The sequence below is a fragment of the Mirounga angustirostris genome, unplaced genomic scaffold (assembly GCF_029215605.1).
Source record: "Mirounga angustirostris isolate CCGP_5_RB_7025 unplaced genomic scaffold, mMirAng1.0.hap1 SCAF_8, whole genome shotgun sequence".
In the NCBI taxonomy this organism is placed as follows: Eukaryota; Metazoa; Chordata; class Mammalia; order Carnivora; family Phocidae; genus Mirounga; species Mirounga angustirostris.
The window spans coordinates 127,631,107-127,644,564 of NW_026991716.1; positions in this window are offsets into that span (position 1 = coordinate 127,631,107).

Consider the following 13,458-nt stretch of genomic DNA (forward strand, 5'->3'; position numbering starts at 1 on the left):
CCTTCCCCAATGAGTGCTTCCCATTTCAAAGTAGTCTCCTTAAGCAGATAATACACATTTGTCTAATGGGGCCATTTCTCAAGAAAGTTTTGGAACCTGTGTCACATTTGTGAGCTTTCTCAAATGAGGATAATGTACGTCATTTACCGAAATTTTGGGAATAACCAAGTATCATTTGAAGCCAAATCTGGTGAATAAGATTTACAATCAGAGAGGTTAATATCAAGTTGGGAAAAGAGAAAAACCATTTTTTGAGCCAAAGAATTACTGTACTAAAGAAGGTAACCACTGGTCTTTGCCATGTATTTGTGTCATAAAGAATTCCTTAAAACACTACATCAAAAACTAATGATGTCATGTATGGTGACTAACATAACATAAAATTTAAAAAAAAAGAATTCCTTAGGTTTTGGGATAATTTTTTTTTTTTTATATTTTGACATGTGAAAACTGATTTGGGCCATGTGGTACACTATATGATATATGCAGAAATTGGGATTTGCTACTACAACGAGACCAGATATCAAGAAAGAGATCTTGGTTTTCAGTTATAATTTTGATATGTGAGCTTTTTGGATCCTGAGGATTTTGGAGTTTCCAATAAATACATTGAACATTTTATATCTAGGTTATATTTTTTTAAATATTTAAAAAAAATTTTAAAGTGGGCTTTCACCTACTCTTTCTGAAGATGAGAGGAAATGACCCATCTTAATTTTTTGTTGTCATCCAAAATACATAGCATAGTCTTTCCAGAAACTTTTCTCATGACACAGTTCCTTTCAGAGCAAGTCAAATTAGTTTTAATTCTAGCATTTAGGCATCATCTGATTTGGGTCTTAGTTTTCTTATCTGTAAAAGAAGAAGGCTGCACTGAATGAACATTAATATCCTTTCCAGCCCTAATATTTTATCATTATCTCTTCTTTGCTTCAATATAGCCCTCTAGTTACCATTTATGTCTTAATTAAATTAATGGAATCTTTGACATTTTTAACATTTTTGTGAATGAGTCTCAGAGACTGACCAAATAATCATTTTGTGTGGCAACATAAACATCTTCCACGGCCTTTTAAAAAAGTTTGTTGGTGGGCGCCTGGGTGGCTCAGTTGGTTAAGCGACTGCCTTCGGCTCAGGTCATGATCCTGGAGTCCCGGGATTGAGTCCCACATCAGGCTCCCTGCTCAGCAGGGAGTCTGCCTCTCTCTCTGACCCTCCCCCCTCTCATGCTCTCTCTCTCTATCTCATTCTCTCTCTCAAATAAATAAATAAAATCTTTAAAAAAAAAAAAGTTTGTTGGCACTAAAATGGGGACTGTCAATATTCTTTCATTCTCAAAAGCTTACTTTGGCATGTCAAGTGGGTATGTTGAAGATTTATCACACGGAACTCAACATTAGTTTTTTGCTTTAAGTGATCACCCATTTTTGTTCTGACATAAAGCAATATTCACTGCAGCTGTTAGCGTATGACAGTTGACTGGCTGAGCTTGGAAATACTGCTGTGGCTCGTTGGAACATGTTGCCATATATTTTTGCTTCGGTGTGATTGCTCTTCTGCTTTCATAAGCTTTTCAAGAAGAAAATTAGTCTCATTTCTTTATGGAGACACTTTGCATAAACATGCAGTCATCATTTATCTACAAATCATATAAAGTGAAATGTAATCAATTACAGTTGTATATAAGTATTCAGGGTGCTAGTATAGGGGTGTTCTTGCTGCCAATGGCTGAGGGGGTTGATAGCATTATATCAGGGACCCTCATTCATTTGCAGCTGGGATTCCTTGATGTAAGAACATACTGACATGTTTTTATGGGTATAAATACTCACAGATGTCCCCATTTTCTCTGAGTGGTTTGGATGCCATTTTGAGATGGGTTAAAACCCCTCCCCACCACTATTTGGTTAAGGGACAGAATTATGTTACGTATAAACCAACACTAATGCAACCCAAAAATCATTTATACATTTGGCATCAGTTCTGGCACTTGGGTTCTCTGCTGTTGTTTGTATCCTCACAGGAGATTTTGTTTAAGAGTCATCGGTGTCTGTGGATGTGTCTTTTGGGAAGTGGTATTTGAATGCATTGAGAAGAATTGCCTCCACTTAGAGGAAATTAGCTGTCAGAATTGGACACTTTGAGTCCTCAGAAATTTTGAAGAATTTTATTTCCCTACTTACAGATAGGGAAATCTGGGAAACTAATTTTTTTGGTAAAATAAAGTGGGTAAATCGTCTTCCCCTCCCCCCCTCAAGCTCCAGCATTTTTCTACTTAGAGAATGACTTGTTTAACTTGGTGAATGCTAACCTTTAAAAAAAATTTTACTAAAACAAGCAGCATTGCAAGACCAGTGGGTTTTTCATTTGACTGAATGAAATCCTAACTAAATTATTGGTTTAGACAGTGTTTGGCTCTATGATTTGTTGTTTAGTTGAAGAGAAATCGTATGCACCACTGCACAGTGGCAGCCTGGATGTACGTACTTTGCGGCTTTGCTGGGTGACAGAATGGGGTAAGAGAGCTATAATTTATAGTCACTAATATAAAGATGTTATATCAATTACCTAAGAAAAAATACCCTACTGGATTTATATCCTTTAGTTATTAAAAAGTGGCAGCTATCTTAAATTAGCTATAGAAAATAAAGAATTTAGCGACAGAAATTAATCACTGTCACGATCCATACACAGACGCTGAGTTGCAGTGTTCTGCAAAACATTTGTTTGGGAAAAGGAAATTTGCTATTATGGTCACCTTAATAGAAACAGACAATCAAACAAATCTTAATTTAAAAGATTTCATGCAGTCATAAATCATAATGGCAGTAAGATTTAAGGCACAAAAAGCAACTTCATAAAGAAGTGAGGCATGCCATCGGGAGCCAGGAACCAAGCCTGGTGCCCTGCTATTCCTCCATCCTATAAGCTAGGTTGCAATTGTTTTGATATTTGAGCCCCAAAGCAGATGGTTCATTTTGCAGTAAAATGCAGCCATCTTCTACTCTGGTTTCCCTTCCCCAGTCTCCTCCAATCCATTCTCCAGCCAGCAAGGAGAAGGATAGCCTTAAAAGGTAAATGGAGTCTTGATCGCCTCCTCCATCAAAACCCAGCAGTGCCTTTCCAGTTGCAATTGGGATTATATCCAACCCCTTAAAATGGCTTGACCTCACTTGCAATCTTCCTTCAGCATGTTGGACCACCTCTCGGTTCCTCAAGTATTCCTTCCCTCCTCCTAGAGTACTCGGAGAGAGGAGGCCATACTAATGTTTGATCTGCATTTGGTTTAACTCGTTATTTCTAATACCTTTAATTCCACTTAACCTAAATCAGATAGCCAGAACAAAGTAAAACAGTTAGCAACAACAAAAACCTTAAGAAAGAGGTAGGGGCTAAGGCAGTGAAATCAGAATCACTTATTTAATAATTGCTGTATAAAAGTTGTATTGCTAATCATCATACCAGCTGAATGTTGTGTTCTGTTTACATATGGTGAAATTTGTGACTACCTTAACTGGTATTTTGTGGTTGAGCACAAATGTTTGCATGCCCATGAGTGATAGATGTCCCATTATGGAGTGCTATTTGGGAGTTGCAACATCCCCTTGGAAGGCAAAATAAGCATTAGTATAAGTGAGATTTTCTTCATTATTGTATTGCTTTACCATCTGTCCACCTAGCTTTCTCAGGCTTCTATAAATAGGCTTCAGACTGGCCAGTGTCACCAAGCATCCAACTCTTACAGATGGAGCCTAGCGTGGCCAACTGAATTGCAGCTGTGTCTCAGTGCAGGCCAGGACATACTCTTTTTGGCCAGTAATTCTTGTTTGGTTTTGACAGTGGTCTGATGGCATTAATATATCAAAAGAAGAAGCTGTTGTCTTTGTTGGCAGAGTGTGTGTGTGTATGTCTGTCTGGTTTTTAAATTTTTACCAAAGATGTAAACTGCCAACTTTCAGAATAAACAACTCTTTCTCAAAGTCTAGTTCCCAAGGCAGGAGTAATGGGGGAATTATCTATACTCAATAATGGGAAGTCAGCATTTGGCAGTATATTTTCAAAGTGGAGTAATCAGTGTATTCTGTGTGGATAATTTCCAAGAATGATCTTTCTTTAGGACCAAAGCACAAATGGAGTTTGGAAAAACAAACTTAAGTGCAATTTCATTTTTATTTTTCAATACCATACAGAATATGTGGGTTCTCGAAGCATCATTCTTCTTGAATGGAGTACAAACTCATGGAAAATCCATTTCTGTTCTCTTTCCTATGAATGTGTCAGATCAAATGTAGTTCAAAATTGGAGAAAAATAAATGAGCCTGTATCTAATCTTTCTGCATGGCTCAATTACAAATGACATAGTCCAGCTTTTCAGGTAAATATACAGAATTAGAAAATGGAACTGGATGTGTGGCTAAATAGATTAATGGATTGTTTTTCACATCCTAGGCCAGAAAGTAATGACTCAGATGTAGCTTAGCTTTGCTTGGTAACTAATGAGCATATTGATAAAAATGGTGACTCATTTAAATGACAGGTCTCCCTTCCATCACCATCTGGCTAGTAGTGGTGGACAGTTAAGATATAAGTTTGTGTGTTTCTTGTTAATACCTTTATATGAAAGCACACTATGGCTAATACTGCCATAACAATCCAAAAGCCTATAGAATTTTTTTTAACTTTCTTGGAAAAAGACATATTTGGCAATGTAGTAACTTAAAAAAAAAAACAACAACAAAAACAGGGCATGAAAGGGATTAACAAATTCAGTAAACCTACTTGAGACCAAGCCATTGGTTTTGGCTCTCTGGGGCAGGAAACTAGTGCCATTTTAAGTACCTTAAAGTTACTTAGTACAATGTGTCCCTCTTTAAGTCATTGCACTGAACTGTAGATAGGAACACACACAAAGAAAGGAGTTCATTTTAGCACTATTGAAAACACTGATGTTGATTTAAGTGATTGTTTCTCACTATTTACAAAATCACGTCAATGTCAGTAAAAAAGGTAATATGTGTATATCAGTATCTAGAATGATTTGTGAATATTTGTCATTGCCTAAAGTCCTGTGTTTGCTTTGCTGAACTTCTACATGAATCTGTATCCTGCAGAACTTCTATAGCCTTCTGTTGGCCACTGTTAAATCAAAATGAATGGGAAATTTTTTCTTTAAATAGGCAGAGACAGATTTACCTTTCTGTTTGAGGAAGGGAAGGGGAGGATTCGAAAAATTACTTCGGATTCAAATAAAGTAGAAAAATAATATTTACTCTGCCTGCAGGAAAAACATAAAATACTTTTAGACTTTGGCAGTTTACACAAAACAATTCTAGTTATAAATAATTTCTTAATCATGTAAATAAAGCCTTTTAGAACTTTTATTTTGTACCTTAGTGGGAAGTAAATTTCATTAAAAAATAATCTTTGACTCAAGTTTTTTTACTAAATTTCAACCTTCAACACAAAATACTCAAGTGATAATATATACCCTAGAAGGCTTAAAGCATACTATTGCATGTTAACTATTTTATTAACTTTTTTTTAGAGATTTTATTTATTTATTTGAGAGAGAGAGAGAGCGCACAAGGGGCAGGCAGAGGGAGAGGGAGAAGCAGGCTCTCTGCTGAGCAGGGAGACTGACGTGGGACTTGATCCCAGGACCCTGAGATCATGACCTGAGCTGAAGGGAGACGCTTAACCGACTGAGCCACCCAGGCGCCCCTATTTTATTAACTTTTTAAAATGCAATGAATGAACTTGCTTCTTAGAAATGGGTGGTAAGAGAGAGATTATTGTTTATTCTGTGAAATCTAGAAATGAGCATTTCATGGCCCAATTATAGCATTACTAGAAAAACTTAAACCTGAGTGGGTTTTTGTTTTGTTGGTTTTTGTTTTGTTTTTTGTTTTTTGAGAAACCTGAGTGTTTAACACAAGGTATGTTTTTGATTGGATGAAGAAACACAATTGTAACATTTTACAATGCAGTATGGAATTCCCTCTAAAAATTTTCTATATTTAATTGTAATATAGTTATTATATGATAGTGGTTATATTATAAAACTTATAGGGTAGTTTTAGAACTTCAAGTACTTTTTCCATAGAATAATTGTTACAAATGTGTTAGATTCTGTAAGGCTATTTGTATCAGATCTATCACAACACTAAATGGCTTTTGTGGACTGCTTAGTAACAAAATAACCTTTTTCTACATTTTTAATAAGAAATTACATTTTCAGCATGAATTTGGGATGCCAAGTGTGTACTGTCCATTTCAACTGCTGGAGTTGGTGTTCCTATCTCTCAAGATCTCTGATTTGTAGCCACAAACCAATATTTGGCTTTTGCCCACTCAGAACTCATGGATTCTGTGATAATTTCTACCTTTTAATCCCATTTTTTTATGCTTTCAAATAAATAATAGTGGGAAAACCAGTTCTTTCATTCTTTTATGTTATATGTTGTGTTTAATATGGTTTCCTTAATTAAATGTTCCTAACTGAAAAAAAAAATTAAAAATCACAAATCCGTAAGCTCTTCATATAGCAGGGCTTTGGAGGTAATACGATTTAACCAAGTGAACAACTGAGATCCTCGAGTCCCAGTGAGATTAAAGGCTTTGCCCCAGATAGTGGCAGAACTAGAACTCAGGACTCTATCTCTGGCTTACTGATTTATCCCCTCTCCCATATCAGTCCAAGTATTTACTTAGTTCATGTAAAATATTGAACTTCTAGGTAATATTATAGGTACAGTAAAATAGAAATTATTTCCTCTGTTCAGGGAGTTTGGCCTATAATTTATGAGTTTACAAACTAGGCAAATAATAGTATTTATTGATAGGATTTAATTACTTTTATATCATACCAATATTAGTCATCATCTGCCTTTTTGTCCACTTTTGAATACACAACAAAAGAAAAGATACACAAACACATATCAGTACCATGCCAAGCTATGTTGGAGTTTGACACAAAAGTGGAAATGAGTGATACAGATTGTCTATTTAAAATTTTGATGTTTTGTTCTCTATGGATTTTTTTTTTATTAGCCAAATCCATACTTTATTCACATTTCTTTAGTTTTTACCTGAAGTCTTTCTTCTGTTCCAGGAACCCGTCTAGGATTCATTACCTTTAGTTGTTGTACCACATAGATTTTTTTGGCATTAATACTGATTTTTAAAATAATGCACTAAAATCTTACTTACTCATGATTACTGAGATTTTGGGTATCCATTTAGATTTTCAACTGAAATGAGTGCTTTACTTACCTCCCCTTTGCATTGCTACACACACACACACACACACACACAGTCTTTACTTTGTTTTTGAGTGATGTTTGACTACTTTTGTCTAAAAGACCCCTAAGTCCCAGCTATGCAGATTGCTTAAGTGTGAGAAAATGTGATTCTTGTATACAGTGCAAACTGGGAGCATATGTCATAAATAACTCAGGTATGTTTACTGGTATTTATGGATGAAGCTGCAAATTTCTGATTGTAAATATCCCAAGTTCCATAGTATACATATTATCTGAGCTCTCAGATCAGGCTTCATACCAGGGTAATAAAATGAAGACATAAACCTGACAAGCCGGAAGCCAGAGATGGGTCTGCCCTTAATCACAGCACATGTAGTAACATTGCACTCTTACTTTTAAGATTATTCTTGAATTCTTATAATAAATAAATATGAAGTTTGCATTTAATCTTCTCCAAAATATCTCATCAGTTTGCAACTTAAATGCAGGATAATTATTTACACCAGATGTTATTTACTGAAGTAATTTCTAGACCAAACAATAACATTTAGCACTCAGTGTAATGTTTTGATGTTCTCTCATGCCCCAATGCATTTGGACTTATTACCAAATCATTACTACAAGGCTGGAAGTTTCAATAATTTATAGAAGTCATTACGCCTGGCAGAGCAGTAACTCTACCAGAAATGACTTAAATGTCCCACACACATCCCATATTCTTCGGCCTCTTCGTCTAAATTTCTCTCTCCCCCATTTTTCTTATATATAAAATCACAAAGCAAATATTCTGAGCAGAATTTTAAAAGAAAGGCTCTATTTTATCACATGGCTTAATTTCTCATTTTCTGTTTACACATCTTGTACATGATACAATTTAATCATGTAACCATGTCCATTCAATTATTTGCTGATTGCCTTTGATGTCAAGATTGGACTTTTGCCTTCTCTTTGGATACATAATGGTTTGAAATCATCATTCTGATTGCTGCTCCCAAGGTTGCACGAATGATAACATTTCTGGTTTAGAATCTATATTTCTATAGATTTGCATGATAGAAACAATACATGTCAACATTCCTTGTCTAAACTGAGGACTCAGTGTAAAATGTACAATGTATATTTTTGCCTACATATTTTACTTTACTATATGGCTTTGTAAAGAAAGGTATTTAAGGGCGCCTGGGTGGCTCAGTTGGTTGAGCGACTGCCTTCAGCTCAGGTCATGATCCCGGGGTCCTGGGATCGAGTCCCACATCGGGCTCCCAGCTCGGCGGGGAGCCTGCTTCTCCCTCTGACCCTCTCCTCTCTCATGCTGTTTCTCTCTCGCTCACTCTCTAATAAATAAATAAATAAAATCTTTAAAAAAAAAAAAGAAAGGTATTTAAGAGCACATTTTAAAAAAACTATATTGAGTTTTACAAAAAAGCTATGGCTCTATGCCTTTGAAAACTTGTTTCCCTTTTATTTCTGTCTAAAGGGCAAACCCGTTTGTTAACTTTGCATCTTGAGTGAACCATCTTCTTAAAGTTTATTGAAAGAACACTCTTATAAAGAGGATACATTCTTTTGTTGAAACTACTCTTTATCATAAGCCATATGAAATGATAAAATATTAATTCACAAGAACAAAGAGTACCAGAGAGAAGGCAACAATGTACAAATATCTTAACGCTGTTGAAACAAAAAGGCAGATGGTAATTGACTTATCAGAGCAGAAGAAATTCCTACCTAGGCTGTATGGGACAGTGTCACCAAGAAATTAGTCATCATGCTACTTGGAACCCTATCTTGGGATACCAGGTACATCCACAGTACTGAAAAGAGTGAGGGAAGGGGCTGACAAGAGCAGCGTTGGTGGAAAGGCTCATGCTCAGCAGGAGTACATCAGATCCTCTCCCCCACTTACCCTCCTCGGAGGACACTGGGGCTCTTTTTCTCTAGAGAAGCTCAGGGACATAAGTTGAAGGCTGAAGGAAGCCCCAAGGATGGATAAAAAGGCCTCAATGGTAAATATTTTTTAAAAAACCAAGGATCACCAATATTCTGGTAAACCCTGAAATAGAGAGAAAGATAAATAAAAATCTGGAAGAAGCAGAATTTTTCAAGGAGCTGAAGAAAATGTAAAGAAAAAACTCTTCCATAGATATTTTAAGTCTATATCCATAAAATAGGAACAGGAAGCTCTGACAAAAATAAAGTACTAGAAAATTAAAAATATAGTAAACCAAAGAAAAAAAACAGAGTGAAGGGATTGGAACATAAAGTAATGAATGAACTCTTCCAGAAAGTAGGAAAAAAGATCAGAAATAGAAAATAAAATTGTTTAAGATCAAAGAAGTCCACTATCCCCACTGTGAGAGATTCCTGAGAGGAGGAAGGAAACAAGAAAAAAAATTGTCAAAGAAATAAAAAAGAAAAAATTTTCCAAAAAGCTAACAACCCAGATTAAACAGGCCCACCAAGCACCCAGCTGACTGGATTTTAAAAAGGCTAACCCTTTTTAAACCCTCATCAACACAACATTTCAGGACACCAGGAGTAAAAAAAAATTTTCTTAAGCTTTGAGAGAAGATTAATTATTCATTGCTCAAGAAGAGATGACCAAAGTGGCTTTGGCTTTTCACTAACAACACTGGGTAAGGGAAAACCTGAAAATTCAGAGAAAACATGATTTTCAACAAAAAATTTTATGCCTAGCCAAACTATCAAACACGTGTGAGTGAAGAATAACAAATGTGGATGTAGTCCCAAAACATACCTCCCATTATATGCATGCTTCCTTAGAGAATAGACTGAAGCAAAACAAAAGAATAAACCAAAACAGATAACTATGTGGGATTTGCAGAATAGAAGGTCTGACACAGAAGAACATTAAAAGGAATTGTCAGGATGGCATCTTTCTAGAGCAATAAGTACATATTGGGGTAGGAAGATGGAGGGCTGCAGGAAAGAAGTATTCAAGGACAAAACAGAGCTGCTAGAATATTTATTATGTATAAGATTTCTTGAGAGGCATTTGACAGATCCCCTGACATATTTGGAGAAAGCAGAGAAAAGTTCATAGAAACTAAACAGATGGACAAACAATAGTTTTATTTATTCCAAGACAAAACACAATTTCTATGAGAAAGGAATGGTAATCATAGGACACTATTTGGCTCAGCAGTGAACAATATTTCATTGTCATTGTGATGTAAACAGTGACAACTGATTGGTCCAAAAGTTGTGACATAACTATATTAGAGGATTAGAGGCAAGAAGTGTGTGCATATCTCCTCTGGGAGAGAATTAGGTTTAGATGAGAAAATGAAGATAGGGCCCTCATGATGGAGTTAATGCTCTTAGAGGAAGAGACACAATCGCTTGCTCTCTTCTCTCTCTTCACTCTCTCACTGATGCAGTGAGAAGGTGGCCATCTACAAGCCAGGAAGGGGGTTCTCAACAGGGACTGATTCTGCGGACACCTTGATCTTGGACTGTGAGAAATATGTGTATGTCATTTAAGCCACAAAGTCTATGACATTTATTACAACAGCCCAAGCTAAGACAGGAAGGGTCATGACCTTGGGCAAGGTGGCTCTTTACAACTGAGGGCTAGACTCAGCTGGGAGTCACCAGTCACCAGCATTGCCAGCAGCTGAGGGAGTAAGGGCCTCAGCCCTAAAGGGGAGCTAGGAGGTACACGTAGCATTCACTATCTAAAATCGGTAAACTAAAAATAGAAGTATAAGCATGTTATTTAGAAAAACAGAGGTAAATGGCACAGGAGACAGCTAAAACATTTAGAACTGGTAGAGAGAGATGGGTATAGTGGGGAAAAGTCAGGTTCTTTTGTTAGAAGACATTTAGCATGACTGATTTTAGCTGTGCACACATGTAATATTGATACAATTAATTTAAAATTAAATTTTATGGAAGCAAAGTATTAAATATAATGCCATTTTTGTTGATGGTATATATCAGCTAAGTATCAACAACTTTAGTTTGTTCAACATTGATGGGTGTTCAAAGGACAGTGATAATAACAATAATAAATCTTACAGTGTGCCAAGTGCTGTGCTAAATGATTTTATTATATTACCTCAGTTCTCAGCCACATTAGCCCTGTGAAGTGGGTATTGTTATCTCCATTTTACGAAATTAGAAACTGGGACTCAGAGAAGTTAATTCTATTGCTCACAGTCAAACCTAGTAAGCAGTCATAGTCAAAGCTAGTGTTTGATTTCAGTTCTGACAACAGAGCTTAGGTTCTCATCCACTCTGCTTTCACTAAGTGTTCCCATCTCCAAATATTCACTGGCTTAAAACAAAATGCTGGTTATTATCCATGCCAATTATTTGATGACCCACATGGCCGTTCACCAAATCAGTCACTTTGTACTTGGTGCCAAATACAAATGAGAAACAGTCATCTTCTATTCTGCTTTTCTTACTTCATGGTTCTCTGCTCATGTGTTAGAGATTAATTGTGGTAAAAAGATCCTGTATCCCACATGCACGGGAATGCCCCATTTTGTCTCAAATGAATCAGCTGACAAGGTGTCATCACTGGAAGTGAATGAGAGGCATGGAGTCCGACCGTGTTCTAATCCTGGTTCCACAGCTTTCTAGCGGGGTCATGTTGCGCAAGTTCACTACGCGTCTGAGCTCACCTTTGTCAAGTGCGTACGGTAGTTCTACCTGCCTCACGGAGTCCTTGGGAGGGTGACATGGCTTCAGACACAGGAGGCACAGAGAGTGTGTCTGGCCCTTTGTGAATGCTCGCAAAGTGTTAGCCATTATCAAGTATTAGTCTGAATAAAAGTCAGGGTTGCTGTAGATCAAGTGCTCCAGGCTGCTTCTAGAGAATGAAGCTTCATTATTTCATTTAAACATCATTAATTTTCTACATTTCAATTACTCATCTTCTTTTGGTCTTCCTCTTCCTTCTTAAATATAGACATATGTGTATAAAATTTAAACTTTTGGGGACACCTGGGTGGCTCAGTCGATTAAGCGTCTGCCTTCGGCTCAGGTCATGATCCCGGGGTGCCGGGATGGAGCCCCGCATCGGGCTCCCTGCTCAGCGGGGAGTCTGCTTCTCCCTCTCCCTCTGCCTGCTGTTCCCCCTGCTTGTGCTCTCTCTCTGACAAATAAATAAAATATTTTTTAAAATTTAAATTTTTATGAGGCATTATATTCAATTATTTGTTTTCCCTGTGCTTAGTTTCTCCTACCTTTCTCTCCCAACACGCCCGTGAAATAACTTTATTATTCAGTGCTAATGGAATCAGGTATAATGTCACTGTCCTCTGCTGTCTTACTTTTATTAACAAAATTAACAAAGAATTATAACTTATAAATGTTTATTTTCCTTTGTTAGAAGAAAGTGTCATCCTAACCCTTTAAGGTTTATGTGAGTAATGTGTTTCCAAGCTCTAAATGATAATGTTTACCCAGTCTGGTATATTAATAGGCTTTCACTTACCAATACAAAAAGCCCTATTTTCTAAGGAGGCTATGGAGTTAGAATGTGTCACATTTGGCCAGAAATTAGGATCTAATTTTGCCATTAGCCAATAATGTCTAATTTCTGTTTCCTTGGTCTGTCTCATTATTTGGAAATGGAAATTATACTTTCCCTGCCTTCAGTCTACTTAAAATATCACAGAAGGATAAATTGTCCTGAGAGTTTGAAATGGAATAGAGTGTGGGTGAATCCTGTGGCACATGAGGACCAGACGCCCTTATTGTAACTAACACCTGGTGTCATTGATCAGCATCCTTTGTTTTAACTGTAGGATGATACACTCTTTGGGAATAGGCAAAATGCTTACTGGCTTCACTTTACCTTCTTAGTTGGAACCAAGGGATGATTTTAAGATTGAAAAAAGAAATGCTTGGGTATGTAGCTGGGGATTGTGATCAGACCAGCTCCCGGTTTGTCCATTTTAAATCTCCATTTAGCCAAAGCTAAACACATTTTGGATTAGCTGCCTTTTGAGGTTATCTTAGTCCCTGCTGCCTTCCATTAGTATTGACTGTACTTTCTTTTTTCTTTCTTTCTTTCTTTTTTTTTAAAGATCTAGTCTTGGTTTAGATTGAAGTCTGTGCAGGAAAGGAGGATCTCCTTTCCCACATAGGGAAAGAGATTAAGGATCTGAGTCATAGAGGTACTCAAAGGGGCAATTTCTGCCCGGAGCCCATGCTGATTTAT